Source organism: Haliotis asinina, chromosome 8 (assembly GCF_037392515.1).
Source record: "Haliotis asinina isolate JCU_RB_2024 chromosome 8, JCU_Hal_asi_v2, whole genome shotgun sequence".
In the NCBI taxonomy this organism is placed as follows: Eukaryota; Metazoa; Mollusca; class Gastropoda; order Lepetellida; family Haliotidae; genus Haliotis; species Haliotis asinina.
The window spans coordinates 24,427,994-24,452,224 of record NC_090287.1 but is presented as its reverse complement, the minus strand read 5'-3'; the positions used below and the strand labels follow the sequence as shown (position 1 = coordinate 24,452,224).

General features: G+C 43.8%; 1 long non-coding RNA gene across 1 annotated transcript; it reads right to left on the bottom strand.

The window, feature by feature from the left end:
* Window positions 1-17,385: 17,385 nt before the first annotated feature.
* LOC137294531 (uncharacterized) lies at window positions 17,386-23,882 on the bottom strand. The gene is made up of 2 exons (XR_010957523.1): window positions 23,549-23,882; window positions 17,386-19,120 (listed from the first exon to the last, which is right to left on the bottom strand). It is a non-coding gene; the product is annotated as an uncharacterized lncRNA (long non-coding RNA).
* Window positions 23,883-24,231: the final 349 nt, after the last annotated feature.

Genomic DNA, 24,231 nt, shown 5'->3' with positions numbered 1-24,231 from the left:
TTGTAGGAAGCTGTTGGTTGCTGGAGGTTGTTTGTTGCTGGAGGCTGATGGTTGATTGTAGGTGCCCCAGGTGTTTGTTGCTGGAGGTTGTTGGTTGATGCTGGAGGTTGTTGGTTGATGGTAGGTGCCTCAGGTTGTTTGAAGTTGTTGGCTGCTGGCGGTTAGCGGTTGCTGGAGGCTGATTGTTGATGATGGAGGCTGTTGGTTGCTGGAGATTGCTGAGATTCAGGTTTGTTGGAGGTATGAGGATATTATCATATGAAGCTTAAGAGCGAATGGCAATTGCTTTGGTAAACTTCAGTTGGTGCTTGTGACAAAGCGGGTAGTTGTGTCTGTGGCAGTGTAATACCCAATCCAATCCGCTGTGATGTGACTCATGTTAACGTCTTTTGTGGAGTTGTATTACAATTGCTCAATTTGAGTTTTTACCATATTGATGGTGACCTTGATCATCTTCGGCGTTTTATGCTGGGCATTCCACCCTCATCACTCGAGTCGACTTTAAAATTACACTATTCCAAGTCGAATGGTCATTAAGGGATATATCTGGATGCCATAGGTCTGACCACATATCTATATGTATATAATCGTTTTTTCCTCACCTAGAGAGAGATTCATATTACAAATTTTGAAAAATTAACCAAAAAGGTACAACTGCAGGTCTTTGAAGCAATGAAATACATGTTAGCCTATCACAGCTGTTCTTCATTGTGTTGTCATTACGATAAATGCCAATAACACAACAGAAAACGGAATTTTACTTTAAAGTTTGTCTATGCTGGAAAATGTCAACATGCGGTCGGGAACTTTCTCTTCCAAGTGTGCATGCGCAAAATCGAAGCTGCAAGCTCTTCGTCTTTTTATCCGCATGCACATTTATCTTTTCAGGAGCAGAACTCTAAAACCGTTGATGTACTAGTGAATTTGGGTAGTTTGGGTATTCTCAGTTATACATGTTTGGCGTTTCCATGGCAGCGGCTTTGACTTTGGTGGTCGTGCTCTTTTCTGGAGAAGAACTCTAAAACCGTTCCCTATTTCTTCACCAAACGTGATGCACAGCTTGGTCTGGTCTGCTGGTTTACTGGTGCCTTTTGGTAGTTTTGGATTTCTGAATTAAATATTTTTGGTATTTTCATGACAACAAGTTTGACTTAGACTGAAATTGGTGGCTGTGCTCCTTACAGGAGCAGAACACTAAAACCTTTCATTACTCTCCTTCCACTTTTTTTATACACACCAAAACATTTTGCATAATTGTAGCTTGTGGACATTTTCATGAAGGGTATTTTGCCGTTGCGGGGCATATCGATGACTTTGTTTTCTTGTTAATCCAGCTTTAGCGATTTAAAGTTACCGTTTTCACTGCATCAGTGGCGAGGTGCTTATGTTGCTGTTTCCATGATTAGTTTGGATTATTCAGCGTTTTTCGGCACAGCGGAAACGATTTCTTGGGTAGGCTGACCCTGCTTGAAAGAAATGTGGCAATATTCCTGCTGGAGGAAAGATCCGGAACTACCAGTACTCACCGCTGGGGCGCACATAATACTCAGGTCATACGTCATGTAGAAGACAAGTTCAATTCGTACGTATCATTTTGAAGTGCTTTGGAAAGGCTCCAGCTGATTTTTAAAATATTCGCACTATTGTTTCGAGTGTGATAAACATATTTCCTAATGAATGTGAAGAAGTAATGGAGTTTAAATTAAATTTAAACCTTCAAGCAAAACATGACAGGAATTCTGAAGAGCTGAGTTGGGTTGGGCTTTACGTCACATACGTGCCGACATCAAGTTTGCATTTTTACCGTTCTACTAAACGTTTTGTTATCAAAAACACATAGTTTCATTTCACTACCATTTAAAAACAGAAAAGCAAGCAGTTCATTATTCTCTTTACAAAACTGCAATTTATGATACAGGTGAACTTCCCTCATGTAATTACGATCAGATGCCCCTCACACGGGAAAACAGATCTTGCAGATCTTTCAACATGGGAGTTCCTTGCAGTTGAAAAGTCCATACAGTCAAGCAAAATATGATTGACGGTGAACACTTCATCGCAAGAGACACACATGGGAGGTCCATCCCCGTCCGTTTTCAGCAGACAGTCATGAGTAAAACGGCTGTGGGCAATACGACATCGTCGTAAAACTACTTCACCACGTACGTCTTGCCTGACAACCCAAGTAGGTATTACCAAGAACAGAATGTTAATGCTACTTCCAATTATTGTCCAGAATTTACTCGCGAAAAGTGTTGTAAAAATTTAATATCATAAATCTGAAAGAGGTGAAAATGCATGTGAAACTCCACGTGCGTAGTATCAACTGGAGTGTCGCTATTCTCATACTTACGACATACAATGACGCACTTTGCTGTACGGGACAGAGTTTTCCTTGATGAAATTATAGCGTGACTTTATACGTGGCCTATTAATTGCTTATTTATCGCATTGCTGGAAGTGTTTTAGAGATAGGTCTATATTGTACATATCAATTTTCTCACCCTTTTCCAGTCGACGAGGGGAGTGGCGGAGTAGCCTTGTGGTTACAGCGAGGACCTGGGTTCGATTTCCTAGATGGGTACAGTGTGTGAAGCCATTGCTGGTGTCCCCTCCGTGGTGTTGCTGGGCTATTTCTAACGGCGGAATGACCCTATCCTATCGACGAGGATCATAGTGTAAATCCAAAGGAGGCGTCCCTTGGGAGACAAAGTGGGATATTTTGTTGAACATCGATTGGATATTAGGTCATTTGGAGTTTGATGACTTGTACACTAGTGTAGCCATCGTGTTGACTTGTATGTTGTTCTGCAGATATAGATGCACTTAGGATAAATCGATTGTGTTGGGGTACCATATTGGATAACCTGAGTTCGATTCTCCACATTGGTACAACGTGTATATCCCATTTCTGGTATCATGTTGCTGAAATATAGATGAAAACAGCATAAAACCATATTCACTTATGAAATGTTCCCAGTGCACTCGAGTAAGACAATGAGTAAGAGGGGTTCTTCATTTGGATCTGTCTTCGTTTAAGAAAGACATTGACTCCAATGCTTAGTGCATATGTACGACAGACCAAGTGTAATACTGCCTAACGAAACAATGTATCCCTACCTATTAAGGACTTATTTGGCACAGTTAGTTTTAAAACAAAACACTTAGTCGCGTAAGTTTTCGAGGTAACTGACGAAGGCATGTGTTACTGTATGAAAGTACAGTTGGAAAGATAACATATTTTGATTTAAAACATGAAACAATTTGATCACAATAAACTATTTCCATATCATCAGTTTAGTAAGGTGTCAACAGACAGTATTTTACCATAATATTTTCTTTATAACATCTTTATAAATAATCTTTGGTTGACTAGTAGTTAATTACACGTTCAGTTAGAAACTAATATAGCTGATATGTTCCGGAAGTCTTCGTGTTAAATGAAGCAAGCGTTAATGATTTGGCGCAGTTTTGTGTACCTGGAATTAACTTGATAATTGTAGACATTTCTGGAATGTTGTTGAGAGTATACATGCTGGAAAAATATCTTTTGAAACTCCCTGTATCGTACCTCTCGAAGGGATGAGTGAGTGAGTGATTTGGGTTTGACGCCGAGGTGACAGTATTTTAGGTACATCACGACATGTCGGCTGGAAAAGGGAGGAGGCTTGAGGTTTTGAGAAAGCCCACAAGGTGACAAACGGATTCGAACCTGGAATCATTGGTTTCTGGAGTGCTCAAGGGACGCAACTCTGTATGGCGAACTGTGGCTCCTTGCGCGGATTGTGCCCATCTCAATGTAACGACTGATTGACCTGATGTTCACGGGTACACACACACGTGTCAGTAGTTATTATCATTTCTTGTATTTCCGTTCATTTGTCGATTTGGAACTAAGCACTCTTTTGAATTTACTCTCCTGTTTGTGGATATTTTCCGTTTGTTAACAAAATATTTACATCATGATATATGTTTCTGTTATAACAGCTTTCATACACACCATCATATTGTGTTTGTTAATTCTGGTAAGATACCTGAGTGATAGATTTAAAAACACCACACACAACAAACACAGTATGCTTTCTTTTGCCCATTTGGGTAACTGGCGAGTAACTATATATCGTGAAATATTACGTTAGATATGTAGTCAAAGAGTACAAAGGTGAATCAAATAATAAATATCAGGTCAGCGGTTCATGACCTGTGAATGAAAGCCAAAAATGAACAGCGTCATAAACTGACGGAAAAAAGAAAGTATACACGACTAATGGCAACTAAACTGAAACAACCCACAGACGGTTATTCCATGGTGACGTGTTTGATACGAGTAACGTGTTTGTATTTCGTGTGTTTGCGTTGTTTTAGCGACTGTGCTAGTCAGTCTGGAATTGTTTACATAACGTTTGTAAATTCTTGATCAGTTACAAATTTTCAAGTATTTACTTTCCTCTGCCCGACAACTTAATAATGCTAAATGAATTAAGGTAAAACGAAGGAATGTGAAAATCCTGTGCGTGAATAATGAAAGGCTTGTTGGCTAACAGACCTATCCTCCGCTCCACAGCCGTACAACAGGAGCAAGCCTCTGTCATGTTGTACATAGCTCAAGCTCAGCACTGGCGTCGAGCAAAATGTTATTAATTACATATTTCATTAAGCTGTAGACTGATATGATTACACGTGATCACGCCTCCAGGATCTTGGATCGTTCCGTCAGCGCCAGTCCCCTCTTGAAGTGATGAGTAGATGCATTCGGCGTTCCGACGTTACGTCATGACTTCGCCATTAGTCTACTTTGGTTGTAGCAGTTTCAAGTAGTCAAAGGTACTGGTTTCCCTATGATACAGGACTGTAGGTGCCGCAAGGGATTATGATCATACCATATATGTTATAACGTGGTGTTTTAATCGAGACGGATTGACTACTGAATGCGTCATTTGGGCTAGTCTGGGCTAGTACAGTACAAACAGCCGTACATACACACACGTGCACGCCGTCACATGCGAGAAATATTCTTAAGTACGACGTTAAACTGCATTTCACCTGACCTCACCTATTGTCATGAATTGATTTTTGTGTAACAATCAATTACATTTAAATATTTAACCAAGAAATAACTTTATTGAATTGTTTATCAGTGACTCTCTGCACCACACGTCACTAGTTGGCAGGTTCGTAAATATGGACTAGAGAAACATGTTTTGGATGTAATAATTCACGTCCCTCGTCGGGAACGATGTCGTGGATTCAGCCCCGTCACATGGCCTGACCACCCGATCCAAATAGTCTCTTCTTACGACAAGCATGCGCTATAATAATTACTATTACCATGAACGAAGATCTTCGGAGCTCTCTTAGTGATAAGATGGTCCTCAGTGCCATACATTAACATTAACTAACGACAATCTTAGCTCTACGACAGGTTCGAAAATCCAGGGCCTGGAATAGTCGCGGTATGAGCCGGAGGTACATCGATCTGATCCTGCTTGGCATCTGTGGGATGCATACAGGATTGCATATGACAAATGCTTCTCTTAATTTTCTCCATCACTTTATACAAGTATACGTCTTGCCCTCATCCGGATCATCAAGGCAGTGAAGAGATGTACCGTTGCCAAAAGCACAAAGTATTTCTGTTGTGTTGCCCGAGAATTCAGCCCTTGGGACTGGGTGAAGGCGTATGTCCTAGTTGTTTGTAGTGTAACGCCGCACTAGGCAGTATTCTAGCTACAGGGCGGCGGTCCCTAAATAATCGAGTCTGGACCAGGCATCAAGTGATTAATATCACGAGCATCAATCTACGCAGTTAGGACAGGATGCCATGTATGGACCGAGTAAGAAAGCCTTATCACACATTTCAACCACTTGCCATAGACTTGAAGACCCGGGTTCGATTCCCCATGTGGGTACAATGTGTGAATGTCATTTCTTGTGATCACCGCCATGATATATTTGGAACATTGCTAATGGTGGCGTAACACCCTGTTCACTCACTCACTCTGGTGATAGGATAGTCGTCACATCAGATAGCAGTTAACCGGACCGGGATAAGACAACAACACTCGTACACAAAGCCATCTTAACTTTATCTCTACTGCAGTCGTACGTAGCCCTTCAATACCGCATATCAACACTCACTCACTCGGATACTTGCTCTGTACATCTTAGCATTCAGTGCATCTCGGGCAGTTGTATGCTCGTGACACTTGTGAACACTTGTATTCTGTCAGCGCTTCAGGTGCAATAATGTAAAGGGTCAGTGGTGTAGCCTAGAGGTTAAAGCATTCGCTTGCCACGGGTTCGATTTCCCACAAGGAAACAAAGCGTCCCATTTCTGGTGAACCCGGCGTGATATTGGTGGAATATTTACAAGACCATATCAGCACACTGAAAAGGTCGTGTACAGGAATACAGCCAACCCATTCTCTGAATCACGACAATTTATCGTTCGTTTATCGTTTTTGCCAACATTCCCGGCTTTGCATTATTCCACTCTCCAAATATGGAAGTAACCGTTTTAATCCCTTGTTTGGAAAATATGCTGCTCTTGTCCAGGATTATTGGACCCGAGAAGGTCCCGGAGTAGAACAGGCCTTCAGCAACCCATGCTTGCCATAAAAGGCGACTATACTTAACGTAAGAGGCGACTAACGGGATCTGGTGGTCAGGCTCGCTGACTTGGTTGACACATGTCATCGGTTCCCAGTTGTGCAGATCTATGCTCATGTTGTTGATCACTGGATTGTCTCTGGTCCAGACTCGATTATTTACGGACCGCGTCCATGTAGCTGGAATGTTGCTGAGTGCGTGTAAAACTAAACTCACTCACTGTTCAGAATTAACATTTTCGGCAAGTTGTTAAGATTGAGTATACTCAATGATATGTCGCCAAGCAAATACGAGGAGACACATGCAGTAATAATTTCACGGAGGTGATTTTCTGGTCACTAATTCCTGCATATACATGTATATTAGGCAACCTGTTGCTGTGGTCAGGATGTTTATATTCATTACATAAATCAACACATATCGTGACACCCATGTTTGCTTTCCCTGCGGTTTTAAACTTCAACAGCCGTGTTCTTTTTCATTCAACAAAAACAACAAAACTCGCAGCATTATCTACACTACTGTTTTCTCCGCCTAGGCGTAGTAATACACTCAAATGTCAAAGCGGACCAGTCTGGCGGTGAAGCGTCTCCTAGAGGCGATAAGACTCCTAAGTCTCGACCATGAATAGCCTTCGTCCCGACCCTAGACATTACGACCCTACGTGGGCGCCGGGTCACTCCACGCTAACGCCAAATGACCGCCATCTTGGCGGAATGTCTGCCACAAGGACTGCGAACACCATAACTGACCAACCGCCAAGGTAGCCAGGTGTTTAACTTGGTCCCCGGGACAAGCAGTAAATCTGATTGGGAGCGTTACGAGATAGGTTTGTTGTGAGCAACACTTGTTGAAAGCGAATAAAGAAATATACGGATTATGGGTCAAGGTCGGTCAAGAAATCAGAAAATATTAGCTTAAGGCGTCTGTATCTGCGATCTGGTTGATTTACTATTGGTTTTTGTTGTGATCAATATCATTAGGCCTATTTATGCACATGTGTCAAAATGGATTTATTAGGTTTAGTATCAAAAGAGACTGTCACGAAAACTGACGAAACCAAAACACGGCGATAATGTTACACTTGGATTAACGGAATAGGGCTTTTGTAAGTAATGCAAACAAAACCGCGAGAAATGTATTCTTGTTTGTTTTGAGCAATATTCAAGCTATATGACAACTTAGTCTGTAAATATTCGAATGTGAACCAGATAATATTGTGATTGACATGTACCTCCCGATCCCGTAAATCCTATGACAAGCATAGGCGGTTGCAGATCAATTCAAACATGGTTCTTCGCGGCTGGTATTTTTTTTATGTACGTACACGTCAATCTCCATTGAACCAAGCTAAATTCTTCGAGTGTCAATTTAGAAGTTGGGAAGAACAAAACTGAAGAAACAAATAATCTGTACCGAAACGTCGCAATCACGAAATAAAAGAAATTGTTATCTCTGTTGTATGAAGGAACTGGGTGCGTTGGTGGGATTTCCCAATAACCCACCATTGCTAAGTCAATTTCCTGCTCTAGCACCATACATTATCATCATTCCCTACACACCAACATCACCCCTTACCATCACCACGTTCATCCCTTCTCCTTGCACCACCATCACCTTCACCCTTCCCTTTCACCACCATCACCTTCAACCCCTTCCCTTTGCACCACCATCACCTTCACCCCCTTCCCCTTTCACCACCATCACCTTCATCCATTTCCCCTTTCACCACCATCACCTTCATCCCTTTCCCTTTGCACATCACCTTCATCCCTTTTCCCTTACACCACCATCACCTTCAACCCCTTCCCTTTGCACCACCACCCCATTCGCCCCCTTCTCTCTGCACCACACCGCCTTATCCCCATCCCTTTGCATCATCACCTTCATCCCCACCCCTTTGAAGCACACCATTTGATTCCCATCCCCTTGCTCCAACCACCTTTATCTCTATCCTTGTCATCGACACACCCATCTTCTCCCATCCACAGACATATCCCATGCACCATACGCGGGATCTCTCCTGCCCCACTCATCATCATCTACCAGATATAACCCGCAAGAACTGGCTTGCCCCACCCTCCGTCATAACCAAGGATCACCCACAAGACCTCTAATGTTCCACTCTCCGTCATCTATCAGGTACCACCCATATGACCTCGCTTGCCCCCACCCTACATCATCTACCAGACACCACTACACGACCTCGCTTGCCCCACCCTCCATCTTCTACAAGACACCACCACATGGCCTCGCTTGCTCCACCCCCCATCTTCTACAAGACACCACCACATGACCTCGCTTGCTCCACCCCCCATCGTCTACAAGACACCACCACATGACCTCGCTTGCTCCACCCCCCATCGCCTACAAGACACCACTACATGACCTCGCTTGCCCCACCCTCCATCTTCTACAAGACACCACTACATGACCTCGCTTGCCCCACCCTCCATCTTCTACAAGACACCACTACATGACCTTGCTTGCCCCACCCTCCATCTTCTACAAGACACCACCACATGGCCTCGCTTGCTCCACCCCCCATCTTCTACAAGACACCACTACATGACCTCGCTTGCCCCACCCTCCATCTTCTACAAGACACCACTTCATGACCTCGCTTGCCCCACCCTCCATCTTCTACAAGACACCACCACATGACCTCGCTTGCTCCACCCCCCATCGTCTACAAGACACCACCACATGACCTCGCTTGCTCCACCCTCCATCGTCTACAAGACACCACTACATGACCTCGCTTGCCCCAGCCCCCATCTTCTACAAGACACCACTACATGACCTCGCTTGCTCCACCCCCCATCTTCTACAAGACACCACTACATGACCTCGCTTGCCCCACCCTCCATCTTCTACAAGACACCACTACATGACCTCGCTTGCCCCACCCTCCATCTTCTACAAGACACCACCACATGACCTCGCTTGCCCCACCCTCCATCTTCTACAAGACACCACTACATGGCCTCGCTTGCCCCACCCTCCATCTTCTACAAGACACCACTACATGACCTCGCTTGCCCCACCCTCCATCTTCTACAAGACACCACTACATGACCTCGCTTGCCCCACCCTCCATCTTCTACAAGACACCACCACATGGCCTCGCTTGCCCCACCCTCCATCGTCTACAAGACACAACTACATGACCTCGCTTGCCCCACCCTCCATCTTCTACAAGACACCACTACATGACCTCGCTTGCCCCACCCTCCATCTTCTACAAGACACCACTACATGACCTCGCTTGCTCCACCCCCCATCGTCTACAAGACACCACTACATGACCTCACTTGCCCCACCCTCCATCTTCTACAAGACACCACTACATGACCTCGCTTGCTCCACCTTCCATCTTCAAGAAGACACCACTACATGGCCTCGCTTGCCCCACCCTCCATCTTCTACAAGACACCACCACATGGCCTCGCTTGCCCCACCCTCCATCTTCTACAAGACACCACCACATGACCTCGCTTGCTCGACCCTCCATCTTCTACAAGACACCACCACATGACCTCGCTTGCCCCACCCTCCATCTTCTACAAGACACCACCACATGGCCTCGCTTGCCCCACCCTCCATCTTCAAGAAGACACCACCACATGACCTCGCTAGCTCCACCCCCCATCGCCTACAAGACACCACTACATGACCTCACTTGCCCCACCCTCCATCTTCTACAAGACACCACTACATGACCTCGCTTGCTCCACCTTCCATCTTCAAGAAGACACCACTACATGGCCTCGCTTGCCCCACCCTCCATCTTCTACAAGACACCACCACATGGCCTCGCTTGCCCCACCCTCCATCTTCTACAAGACACCACCACATGACCTCGCTTGCTCGACCCTCCATCTTCTACAAGACACCACCACATGACCTCGCTTGCCCCACCCTCCATCTTCTACAAGACACCACCACATGGCCTCGCTTGCCCCACCCTCCATCTTCTACAAGACACCACCACATGACCTCGCTTGCTCCACCCTCCATCGTCTACAAGACACCACCACATGACCTCGCTTGCTCCACCCTCCATCGTCTACAAGACACCACCACATGACCTCGCTTGCTCCACCCTCCATCGTCTACAAGACACCACCACATGACCTCGCTTGCTCCACCCTCCATCTTCTACAAGACACCACTACATGACCTCGCTTGCCCCACCCTCCATCGTCTACAAGACACCACTACATGACCTCGCTTGCTCCACCCTCCATCTTCTACAAGACACCACTACATGACCTCGCTTGCTCCACCCTCCATCTTCTACAAGACACCACCATTACACCTAACTATGCATATGACCGAGTAACCAGCAGGATCCATTCCCTCTCCACCTTTAGAACTCTTATTCCCAGAGTACGACAAATTTTAAAGGGCACAAGCTAATCCCTGTGCACACATATAAGGACCTTTAAGGTAAACTGAAACCTGTATTAAACACTGCACATACAATACCAACACAAAACACCAACAAGATAGCTAGTCCTGAATTGATCTGGGATTAGGAATCAGTCATTCTGATACCCGTACACCACAATACGACGTCTACGTTCAGAATATACCTTCATGACATCAAATATTGGACCAAATCCCCAAGGTCGTAAGCGGAATGACCCAGTCGTTGCCAACTCAAATAATTACACTAATATAGGTTTAAATGAATTAATCTGTCGGCGAGTGTTTGCGGTTGGTCGTCGACCAGTTGTTATCGTCTGCTGTCTCCCAATATGACGTGACGTGTCGGCTGTTCCGGTGTCTCAAATAGTCGACAAACACAACTATAAACCTAACAGATGAGACAGAGAGACTGAGTGACCAGGGCTCTTAATGGCCGGGAGAGGTGATTGTTCAAATAAGACATACATTTGCATGTTCGGTTGAGACTATGTTTGACTATGGCCGCCAGTCTGAAGGCGCAGACGGCTTTTCCCTCTCGGCTATCACAGCGAAGAGGCTCAATGGGCACTGCGGGGAGTTTACAACCCAGTTATGTTCGCGCAGGCTCTGATCGAGAATATGCTCATATTGTAACGCAAATTAATGAGTAATTCTTACAACCTCTGTCAGACAAGCTCTCATTTGAACTAGTCTATGAACCTCCACGTTCATCAGCAGTTTGTACTTTGCGTGCTTGGGGCGAGATTGGGAGCCATGCGGACACTGTTCTTCGCAATTATTTACAATTTCATTTTCATTAAATAGACTTTTTGTGAAGCTTTCACATTTAGTTTCGTTATTAAATGATGCCGTTGTGAAATTAATGGTATTTTGCTTATATTTAAGTAGCGTGGCAGACGTGCATGCATCTCGTTAACAGTAGACATTGTTCCGCCTCGACAACTTTGATACGCTTGTTAAATGTAAATTGAAAAAAGTATTTTCTTAAAAAAGTGATTATGCAGCATCGCCCTAGGGCTTACCCCATTACATAAAGGATTACTTCACCAAGTAGTAAAATCGATTTTACAACTGTGTGAGAAATCAGAGGTTAAAATTTGCAATAACCTCGCGGCGTTTGATTAAATAGAGCAAAGTTGAAGACTTTTGAAATGAGAATGATTCAAAACGAATTCCACAGCGTACGAGCGTTTAAGCATTCATTGTTCACTTCTTTGCTTAATCGATAGGTTGGACCTTAATTTTTAAAATGTGAATAATTCTGTCCTTTAATGTAGGAACGTTCCTGGTCCCAAGTGGATCATTGTCATTAAGTCTCTCCCTGGTTGTACTAGCAAACTTCGACAGAACATGTTAATCTTTGTGAGGGAGAGACTCGCTCGTGGGATTAATACTGCTTTGAGGCGTGAGTTGTTCAGATGATCGGAGCGCTGTGTGCGAGAGGGATGAGAACGTCATGACGTAACGCGGGGATCGGGTGTTCTCACTTGGTCGTGTGGAACTGTGATGATGTCAAACGTGGAACGAATGGTGTTTGACGTGTATTTGATAAAAGAAATCGTTACAGACAATGTCGACGCCCGACTCAAGGGTCTTGACTAAATATTTCACTCGTTGGCAGCAACTTCACCACTGATGACCTCGTGACGCTGCATTGGATGTTTATGTTCTGATTGTACTCAACTCCAAGCCGTCACAAATATTGCCTTTGGTGATCATATACAGATAGATATGTTAGTACATTTCAGGAGATAACATCAGCAATGTCAACTTCGCGGTACATACCCATGCAGTTCGTAAAGGAACAAAAAAAAACCCTCAGTGATAAATATAGATACTTTAAGGGCTGGTCATTTATGAGAAGGGTCATTGCTAGAGAGATTTAAGGGAAGGGGTGAAGGTGTGCTGTTCTTCATATGTACCATACCCCTCTGTTGGACTAAAGTTAGTCTGTCTCACAGTCCCCGAACCACAACCATACACTATTATACAAACGAAGCAAATCCAGTTTTTCCTAAGCTCCGGCTCAGCCCGACTCGTTTTGACGTCACCATGACGTCGATAACACGTTGACGGCCATCACTGTTGTCGATATGAATCCTGGACTCACCTGTAAAAGGACTAATATCCATCCTTGTAACCATCACGTGAGGCCTAGTCTTCACCATAGCAAGTTTCCAGGTCGAAGACATCGCGGGCAGTGAGGTAGCCGAGTGGTAAAAGCGTTCGCTCGTTAAGCTGAAGACACGGGTTCGATTCCCCATGAGGGTACAGTGTGTGAAGCCCATTTGTTTTGTCCGCTCCGTGATATTGCTGGAATATTACCTAACGGCGTCAAACTAAACTCATTCACTCACTTAAGACATGACAGCACACCTGGACGTACAGGTACCATGACGGAGCGTCATTACCTTGCCAACTCTAAAGGTGTTATTTAGGCATGAAACATTTCAACATTTATAATCTGACTCGGCTGGTTCATAATTCATCCTCAGCTGGTTCACTGACATTGCATGTGCTGTTTGGTCCTTACACTGGTAATATTTAAATTATATACGACGACATAGCATAGTTATCAAAATTTACTGAAACGTAGAAATATATAATACTTTATGTATTATACTTTTCTATTATCCATCAATTTCTAAAATGCCAATCAAACAGATAAAATGCCAATAATTAAAAAGTTATTGCAATTATGTTTAAGCATATTTTTTTAATCCACACAGTAATGTTTTCCGGCTGGTGTACTTCGGTGCAACGTTTGACAGTTTGCAAATGGTCGGCTTTACCCGACGTTGCGAGCGAGCGTCCGTGACACACCAGCCTGGATGAGCGATGCCCCACCACCGACATGCAAGTGCATCTACTCTTTAACGTTTAAATGATACACCTGTGAGACAGCGACTTCCAATATCGCGCGAGACTTCGACGAGAGTAGTGTGTACCTGCTGACCGTGCAGTTTACATATGGAGACTATCGGTGTATAGTGGTATGTTGTAGCCGTCACTGCGCATGTCAATAAATAAAGTGGACGTGATTGGATTGGACGACTTAGAATATTCTTGAGACGAATAGCGATAAATCTGTCGAAATGCATGGGAGCTGGTGAATAGTGTTAACGAAACTACATTTAATATCGTCATAGCGTGCTAACGGCATATCCTAGTAAATCAGGAAAAGAGTGAGTTAATGAGTTTAGTTTTCTACCGGACTCAGCAATGCTCAAGCAAAATGGTGGAACCAGGAAAAGAACAGCCAAAGGAATGGTCCAGTCAAACCAATGATTGATGACATGAGCACCATACTGTAAGGCTAGCATATGGTGCACTTCTTGATCCCCATTTTAGTCATTTCGGACTGATAGAGTTAAGTTTTACATCGCATTCAGCAACATTCGGGGTGATAATAATCAGATTGTTTGGGGGCTTTGAGCATGTATTGTGCATGGAGTTATGCGCTTGATAAATGGACTATTTTCTTATTATTCCAGCTGTATTCGGTCGATAAATAATCGAATCTGGACCAGACAATCCAGTGATCAGCAACCTGAACATCTATCTACGTAATCGTGATTCAATGACACGTGTCAACAATGTCAGCAAGTCTGACCTCCCGATCCAGTTAATCGTCTCATACAACAAGCATGGCTTACTGAAGATCAATTCTAAACCGGATCTTCACTGGTAGCCAGTTGGAAACAGAGTCGGTCCATCTACAATGCAGCGCTTACTGCAAGAGGAGGTCGAGAAGGACTGAACGTGGCCAATGTTGCGGACGTCTTCGTGTTTTGCGTGCGCGTGTGCGTGTGCATGCGTGCGTGCGTTTGGGTGAAGTGGAGAGAGTAATGTCGGCTTTAAAGTGCGATTCTACCGCGATAACAGTTTAATACTAATACATTCTAGTATTTTAGCCACACTCTACTGATTTTGTCTAAGCTAGTCCTTCTTTTATCCCTTTAATGCCGAGGAGGCGGGATAACAACAAGTACTATGTTTTAACGTGTTCTTGTCGGGCAAGGCCGGGCAGACAGTTACTGCACCTGCATTGGAACCTGTTGCTTTGGATTCATTAGGGCTGGGGACTGAGTTTGAATTTCAAATTTGCCTGGCAATGCAATTTGTTATAGCCAAACCCATGCTCGTTGGCCTTCCCTAAAACTCTGAAATACAATGTATATACTTTTAAAAACAAACTGAAAGGCTGCTTTGTTGGTCATTTATGTTCGATATCATGTCTGATAATAGATATGATTTAGGATGAGTCTGTGGACAATGTTAAATGTCAGTTACAGTTAAAATTGCTTGTATTGCTTGTTGGGACCGGAAAGTCGCACCGGACTGCGGAACAGACAGGATTAGACAATGTTTTAACGATGTTGTAAAATGGCGGGACCAGCATTTTGCGCTTGTTTTGAAAATGTGCCGGATTAGACCGGTGTCGGTGTTGACAGGTGTTACTGTAGGAGCAGTGAGTGAGTGAGTTTAGTTTTACACCGCACAAAGCAAGATTACATGACTTCTATCTCGTTTGCTATATTCAGGGTGGTCGGATATATCCCAGTGGTTAAGCGTTTCCTCTCGTCACACCTAAGAAATGGGTCTGATTCTCACATGCGTGAAACGTATAGCTGGAATACGCGAGGTAAAACACAACTCGCTCTCTGACTTACGAGTGTTATTACAGGTTGCAATATATACCTGTACATAAATATGTAGTCAACGGTCCATGGCGATCTTCGGTATATCTGAATCTTCAGTGCGTGGGGTTTACCAAAGCGGTAATTAAGGTCGATTACATCTGTCACTTCTTGTCACATACTTTCAGATGACTGGAATGTGGAGAGAGATGGGATAAAATGAGGGCACGGTGGGCAAGCTGGCTAAAGCGCCACGCTAGTGATCCAGCGAGGTTGTCGAGCACACCTATGACCGGGTGTAAAAACCTTGGAGTCAACTTTGTGTGCAGACTCTTTCAGTGTTGTCACAACCCCTATTGTACAGTACACAACCCTGTGCACTGAAAAGAACCCACGAATCCGTTGGTATATGACCAGATGGTGGCCACACGAACACGTGCATACACCTAGTTGCGGGTACAGCAACGTGCAGTAAACTTGGACAAAGTGCTGTGACTATGTGTCCTAGTCCACCCAGCTGTCAACTGGGTACCTCGTTCGGATGAGAGAGCCACAATAAACTCGGTGCGCCTAGTGGCAGCAAGAGTTGTATACTCCCCACGGAGCTGAGATTGAAATACGATGTGCTGTTAAGATTGACATCCAGTGATCGAGGGAAAAATACCAGCGCCTTGAACATGCACTAGTGCGTGGATATGTGGGCTATATAAATACCCTATATCCATAAAATCATACCCACTCACTTTCGACTTTCCTCTAAAAGGTGTAAGTGAGTATAGTTTTACACCGGTTTTAGCAATATTCCAGCAACATCACAGCGGGGAACACCAGACATGGGCTTCACATTTTGTAACCATGTAGGGAATCGAACCCGTGTCTCCGACATGACGAGCGAACTCTGTAACCACTTGGCTACCCTATCGCCCCTCCTCGAGTAAAACAAATTTTAAAACCGTAACACAAATCGGTTTTAGCAATATTCCAGCAACATCACAGCGGGGAACACCAGACATAGGCTTCACATTTTGTAACCATGTGGGGAATCGAACCCGTGTCTCCGACATGACGAGCGAACTCTGTAACCACTTGGCTACCCTATCGCTCCTCCTCGAGTAAAACAAATTTTAAAACCGTAACACAAATCCAAGAGTCACCAAGCCTAGTCGTTGCTCGTGGAATTCACCACAAACCTACGACTTGTGTCACTCGTGATATTCTCAATCAACCATTGTACAGAGTTCACTCTCGTTATGGTTCGAATCCTGACTGTGATCCTTGGACTGTCACTGTTACAGACATTCCCATTCCGCAATGTGGTAAAAATCTCCGAATTGAGTTACACGTGCTTTTCCCAAGCCAGCCTCCAAACACGTTATTAAACAGAAGTGCTGAGCAAAGCGTCATTAAGAATGACTCAGGAGACATCGTACCCTGACAGTGAAACTTTACTTATAGCATTATGTGCCGCCTCAATGGCCTAGTGGACAGGGTGACTAAGAGGAGCCCTTAAATGTCGATGGATCGATCCCTAACCGGGTAATGCCTGAACAGTTGCATTTGTTGTTGCCCTGCCTGGTGGAAGCCATTGTGGATTTAAACAAAGACTGGCCGACTCGAATAGGACTACACGCACATACCCCACTCACAAACTTGTTGGTTTACTCCGGTATTAGCTCATGCAAAAAGAAAACTGTACACAGTCTTCGACATAATCAGGAAATTTATTCCATTCCCTGAAGACAAGAAACATAAACAACATTTGAGACAGTATATATATTCAAATCGACATAAATACCATATAATATCATTAAGATTAATATATACAAATGTACACCATTCTGATCCCATGGTCCAATGAGAGATTGCACATCAGCGATATAATATATCACAGTCTCACATAGCGTTCAGCACCTCATCACGTCACTCAAACCACAAATCACGTCACAAAAAACGTGACATTTGGCGCCAAATCCTTAATCCCAAACATTCGCATTGAAAGTAAATAAATTAAGCATTTTAGGTCGCGTAGATCAACAATTATGTCATTTCTGTATGAACCGTGGTATCTAGTCCTCTTGAAGAAGTTGTGCACTTTTTCTTAAGAAACTGAACAGCTAAACAGTTTGTCAAATTTCGCCCAAACACTGCGTCACGAGAGATTATTAGCGAATGTAAAATGCATAATTACGGTTTTGACTCTAAATGCTATCAACATGGTACGTGAGTCCTGGGATATCAAATCATGTCTTTTGAGGATACTCTGAAGTCACGACCACCGCCGCCTGAGGGCAGCACTAATATGTCTCTGTTTGGTCCATGGATAGCATGGACATTCATATTCGTTTCAATGTCCTTTACCTGCCTTCGTGCCAAGCCACTGTCCCCGAACAGACGACAATAGCCCGCTCTTCTCGCTGCCCCACAATACCTTAGACCTGTATTGTGGAAGTCGAGTGTGGTTATTGAAGAAGCTTCTCAAATGTACACATATATCGAGGGAGCTCCAATCCGTACTTGACTCCCCTTCTGGGGCACTTGAGAGTCGGTCTGTGCGACCCTGATACAGAACAGATTGGCGCCAAAAACTCTGCAGACGATTCAACGTTCACTCAATAATCCTATGAAGCGACGACACAGAGATAGCGCTAACCCGCATTGTACTACACTAGAGGATTTTTCAGCTCTATGTTTTCAGGTAGCGCTAAAGTTTCTCCAGTGTATCTTAGTAGCACTAAAGATTGTCCGTGCACTTACACATGTAGCCGTGCACCGGAGCAGAGTGTGTCGTCCGTGTAGCAGACGTTACTTTTCTGTTGCCCTGAGATTCACAAACGCTGGGATTTCACACCCCACCGTCACACAGTCTCATCAAATCCTTCCTGGTTTATCTTCAGGGAAAACTGACGTCCTGTGCCATACAGCGACACTTTTTGATCCCCTGGATCCTTTTCCTCTTGAAGCGCATGCCCTTCTTTCCAGGACAGCGGAGGGTTACAAGAATTGTCCGGAAGTGACGCGGTTTGCAAAAACCACATGACATAAACGCTGCTGGTCCCTGATCCTTTTTGTCTGATTTTGGAACAAAGAAAGAATTGCACTGGCCATAGCAGAAATTATTTAACACAGTCGTTCTCAAACAACCCTTTTCCCTTATTACCTGCTTTAGGGGCTGTGTTTTACACCATTCCTTTCTCAAGTAGGTCTTTTTCGTCACAACAACTGCCTTTCTGCTTCCTTTAATTGCGCTTTTGTGTCTATCAGGGACTAGTTTTGTCATGAAAGGGCCTCGAGAAGGTATGGTTGTGAATGTCTCTGTGGCGTTCAGTGGGAACCGATCTCGGTGACGTCTTTTGTGACTTCGTCTACAGTCGACTTGCGTTAAAACGAGACAGCCTACCGCTAGCACGGCCAGCATGTGCACCACTGGAACTCGCATTCTGAAACATAAAATTCTAATCAGTATTTCCGTAAAATATTTAAAAAGACAGACATCATTAACGCTTTACTCAACATATGGCACTTCACAAGTAGGAAAAAATCATTTCCTCGAAAGTGAGCTTATTAAACACGTCCTTAGCGAACAATTTCACCTGTGAATGGACCAGTTATCGTTTTACCTGAAGATTCCTGTATAGTGGCTAAGGTTCCAGCAGACCCATCTCAGTATGAGATCTGTGCGAGTGTTAGTTATATAGGATTGCCTGTGCTCTGAAACAACAGGTGTGCCGGGGGTAGTCACCCAGTCGGACTGACGAACCGCATTGGCGGTCATTCATTGAATCTATACATTAGGAAAGACGGACCAAATATCATGGGAGGTATACAAATGTACTTCGTGAAGCTGTTAAGTAAGTCATAAATCTACTGGGGCACAGGGATAGGGAGCTAAAGTGAGTAACCAAATAGATTTCAGCGGGTCTTTTTGGCGCCAAGAGTTAGGTTTGGGAACGAGGGCGGCTGGCGATCGGCCAGCGTTGAGATAGTCGTGGTGAGGTGGGGGGATTCCTTACCAGGGGGGGATGGACACGGCCGAGTGAAAAGCAGACACTGCTTTTATCATCTTCAGCGCGGAGGCTCTCAATGATTGTTTGTGTGTGATTAGCCGCGATATTGACGACTGGATAGCAGTGAGTGGCGTGCGCCTCGCCAGACTTTTCACCGCTCGGCGTCGCTTTGCTGACAGCTTTAACACCCCAGTCTACTAATTTGCCGAACTGTGATAACTGAATAGGCTAACTAATAGCATTGGCTATATATACCAGACTCTCTAATCCCCCACTATGACCCTACCTATAACCTTGTCACTGTACCCCTCAATTAACCTTCATATGTACCCGTCAGTGACACCCGCTCTAGCATTCCCAGTACACCCGCTTCAGTACATGAGAGCAGCTGTGAAAGGGACCTGTAAGTCTCACTTGCGCCTTGTTACGTTATAACTTGTTTAAGGATAACCCGTCTCTCTACAAACTTGTATACATGCACCTGACCAATGTCAAGGGCAATCCAACTTTCTACACTTATCTGTACCCGTGTTTATAACCCACCCAGATTACCCGTCCCTATATCGCAACACAATGTTTCTATAACCTTCCTGACCCTACACGTATCAGTAGGAATAAAAATGCATAGTGTATATGTACTCCTTGATCATGCGTATCTGCCCGTATTTATAACATATCATATATAACTGCATATATAACACCAGATGCAATCGACTTTATAACCAGATTATATACCCATTTCAATAGCTCACACATGTTACACTCTTAATTCCATTCTCTGCCATCAGAACCCACACATGTGTCTTTGCAGACTATAGTCAAGCAAGTTGTAACACAGAGCGATAGTATTAACAATATGTGCATTTATAGTGCCCTAAACGCCATTCACGTGGTGAAACCCAAGCTGTCTGTTAGGCGCTAGAAGGTTATAGTCTCGTGACTTATCCAACCGGGTATCCATTTTCTGCTTGGAGAACAGAGGCAATTTTGAACAAACTCGCTTGCCTAAGGTGGGACCACATGTATCATATGTGCTTCGTTGCGAGGCAGGACTGAAGTCCTAGAAACTCTCAGGAGTCAAGCTACCGGTCACCCATCCCAGCACAGTGATACCCGTCCTTCTGTCCTACAAGTATGCCCACCCTTCAGTTCTACAGATATACCCGTCCCTACATCTTACATCTTACCCGTCCTAATTACACCCTACAAGTCTACCCGTCCTAATTACTAGTAAATACTACAAGTATACATCCTACATGTACAACGGCGCTTAAACACTACAAAGATACCGTCCTTGTATCCCAATTTAGTAGATCGAAAGCTCATGTTGTTGATCACTGGATTGTTTGGTCCAGACTCGCTTATTTACAGACCGCCGACATCTAGCTGGAATATTGCTGAGTGCAACGTAAAACTATACTCACTCACAAACATACCGGTCCTTCCAACTAATAAGTCTACCAGTTCTCTTACCCTACAAGCCTACCCGTTCTTCTTACCCTACAAGTCTACCCGTGTTTTCATCCTACCAATAACTATACAGACATAAAACCTGTCAACCAGAGTCTGTCCACGACTTCCCGTCACGACCATCTCCGTGTACAGCGATACAATGTCATCGAGGATGATCTACCCGGTTCTAAACGTGGGGAGTCTCACCCAGACCCCCCAAGGGCCGTCTCTCACCCCCCGGACAGAACGGTTTGTACCGACTACTTGAGAAGTCCACAACTTGAGAACTAATGAGATAAGTGTCTATTCAGTAAGGCATCTGATCGTGAGGGTGTATACACTTCCAGCATGAAGGATACAATTATGGTGACGTTCAATAATCCTATTAGGACCCCCACATGGCAGTTCAGTCAAACTTGGACCAGGTTACTTATTAACAACGCCCTTACAAGTACTAATGTCATACAACAATACAAACACTACCCTTCTATCTGAAACCTGTATCAACAGAGTCCGTTTTAGTTTCCCCCTTACATAATACACGTACACATGTCAATGTGATAGTCATAATATCTTGTCTTTGTTAAATGTCAACAATATTAATTTGACGTGGTCATATTGTCGTGTTCAATGATCTTATATTTCCATCACACAACGTATCAGTATCAGACACACCCATTAGTTTCTGATCAAAGTAAAGTGCTCGTAAACGGCAATGCACGATATGTTTAATAGTCCCAAAATTAGCTAAATGTCGTAATATTTTTATACTGCCGAAATAATCTGTACAACGTATTTAAACTTACGGGTGATTTGTCCTCGGCGCTCATAACATCCTGGGATTAATTCCTATTAACGCCCCACCGTAAATATAAAACCGTAGACGTAAACTAGTAATATATCTCTGTTGCGCCGTCGCTGGTATATCGCACCACGCTCTGAATTCTTTTGATATATGAAATATGTTTATCTACTATAGGCATGGGCCCATTACCAAATAATTTACAAAGTTTCATTTAGTATGGGGTACCTCCAAACGCCCATCAAACGCTAGCAAACCGCTTCTGTCACTGTTTTATGACGTGCCCCATGAGGACGAAACGCCGTACAGAGGATTTCACGTCGAGTTGTAAAAGGTTTTAATTGAGCATCAAGATAGTTCCAGTTGATAATTACACCGGGAGGGGAAATAAACCAAAACTGCTCCTACGAACAGATAGTACACTGCTAGTAAATTTGTGAAGCTAGTAAAACCACGAATAAAGATGCTTCATTATCGAAATCGGCGAGACATGGGCATAAAACGACAAGCGTGGTCTGATTTGCTATCATCACAGCTTCAACTCGAAGACTGAACTCGCGCGATGAATGAAGAGCCGGGACCAGCGTGCAAAGAACGTCTACCTCAACACCGATTCCACAACTTTTAAAACATTTCTAGCACACTTTAAACACAGCATCACAGATTTCGATCGAAAAGCGATATTGTTTAATATTCACGTGTCAGTCTGTTGTTTTAACCTTTTCGTTAATCTATCCTGATTTTATTTGCAGACTTCTTATCTTATCGAATGTGACACTATTGTCTTTGTTCAAGATGACGATAGCGTGCATCTTTGTATTTTTTCATCGCTTCGGGATACACGTAAATATTCGAGTAATTCCTGTATTTCTGTATACATGGTCATTCCTCGATACAGACACACATATGTGATATCTATATATAATCGCTATTGTGCTCAACAATGCACAATGTTTATAAACATGCTTTCGTGTTGAGTCCAAGTGGCGTTAAGTTAGAACAAATAGCGTATATCATTCAGTGTATATTCTAAATACGGTAGTAGATTGCGTGTCTTATTGAGTGGGTAAGCTACATTTAACTTGTTGGTGGATCCACCGAGAATATAAGCGAGCTATGTTATTTTCTGTACACGAAAGTGCATGCACTACGTTTGTTTAAGTTTATAGATAGACAGACTTTGCGTCAGATATTTGTAAAGCTACGTGCAAAATTTGCGTGTCTAGCTGCATTTTATTCAAATAGCGTAACTTCTCCCTATTCATGTATTGTTTTTAAGTATTGTTATTAATAATGTAACAAAAATGCTAGGATTGAAACTTATGAGCTCTTTCCTAAACATTTCACAAACACAATATCATTCATTTTTCAAATCAAAACCTTTAGTGAATTTAAACATTATTTAACAACTACTAACGCATGCTTCTGTTTGAAAAAAGAGTACGCTAACGAATCCATTAAAACTTGATATTTGTTAACTTTAATCAGCGCAAGTTGCAAAACCAATGTTTTCTGTCAGGTGTTCCTTATTACCAGTCGCGTTAGATTAAATCCATTCACACTGAAAATCAAAGTAATTTGATAAAACGTAAGTGAAAAAAACTTACCTGTTAAGTAATAATTCGATGTTAAATCACATTGATGACAAGAAGCGTCCGCTATCTCACAACCATTTCGCAAGTGGTAATCCTCTGTGAAACTTTCTGTATAAAATCTCTCCCAAGTTGATTATGAACACCGCTCACGGCGAAGTCTCTCCTTGGTGTAGTTAACGTGGTAGCCGTCAGCTCGCCTCCAGGTGTGCAATCAGTCGACAGTCAGGCTTATACCTACTCGCAGTCACGCTTCTCAGAGGTCTGAATGAAACGGCCCGCCAATAACGCCCATCTGTTTAGCTAGTGTGATCACTGGCGTCTTACTCCCATGCTTTATCAATGCGCGGTCTACTCCCCTGCAACCTGTTAACTCCACTGTGGGGCGGGGAGATGAGTAGCCTCAAACCCACGGAGAGCTCGCCCCGCGCTGACCAGGAGTGACGTCACTTGAGACAGAGTTTTGGGAATGTCAGTTTCGATGTCTTGCAAAAAGGTGCGCATTATTCCTTGTAATGGTTGGGAGTTTTTGCCTCCGTGTTTACAATTGCGTTTGGTTACATGGTTATGCGAGGCAGCCGATACGTTAAACAACTAGTTGATGCGTGAACTTGAACGGAATACTCAACGCTTGATTGTGTTAACGTCGCTCCTCGCCTGTTGATTCAAGTGAATGTTTCTGCACGCGCAGGCTTTAG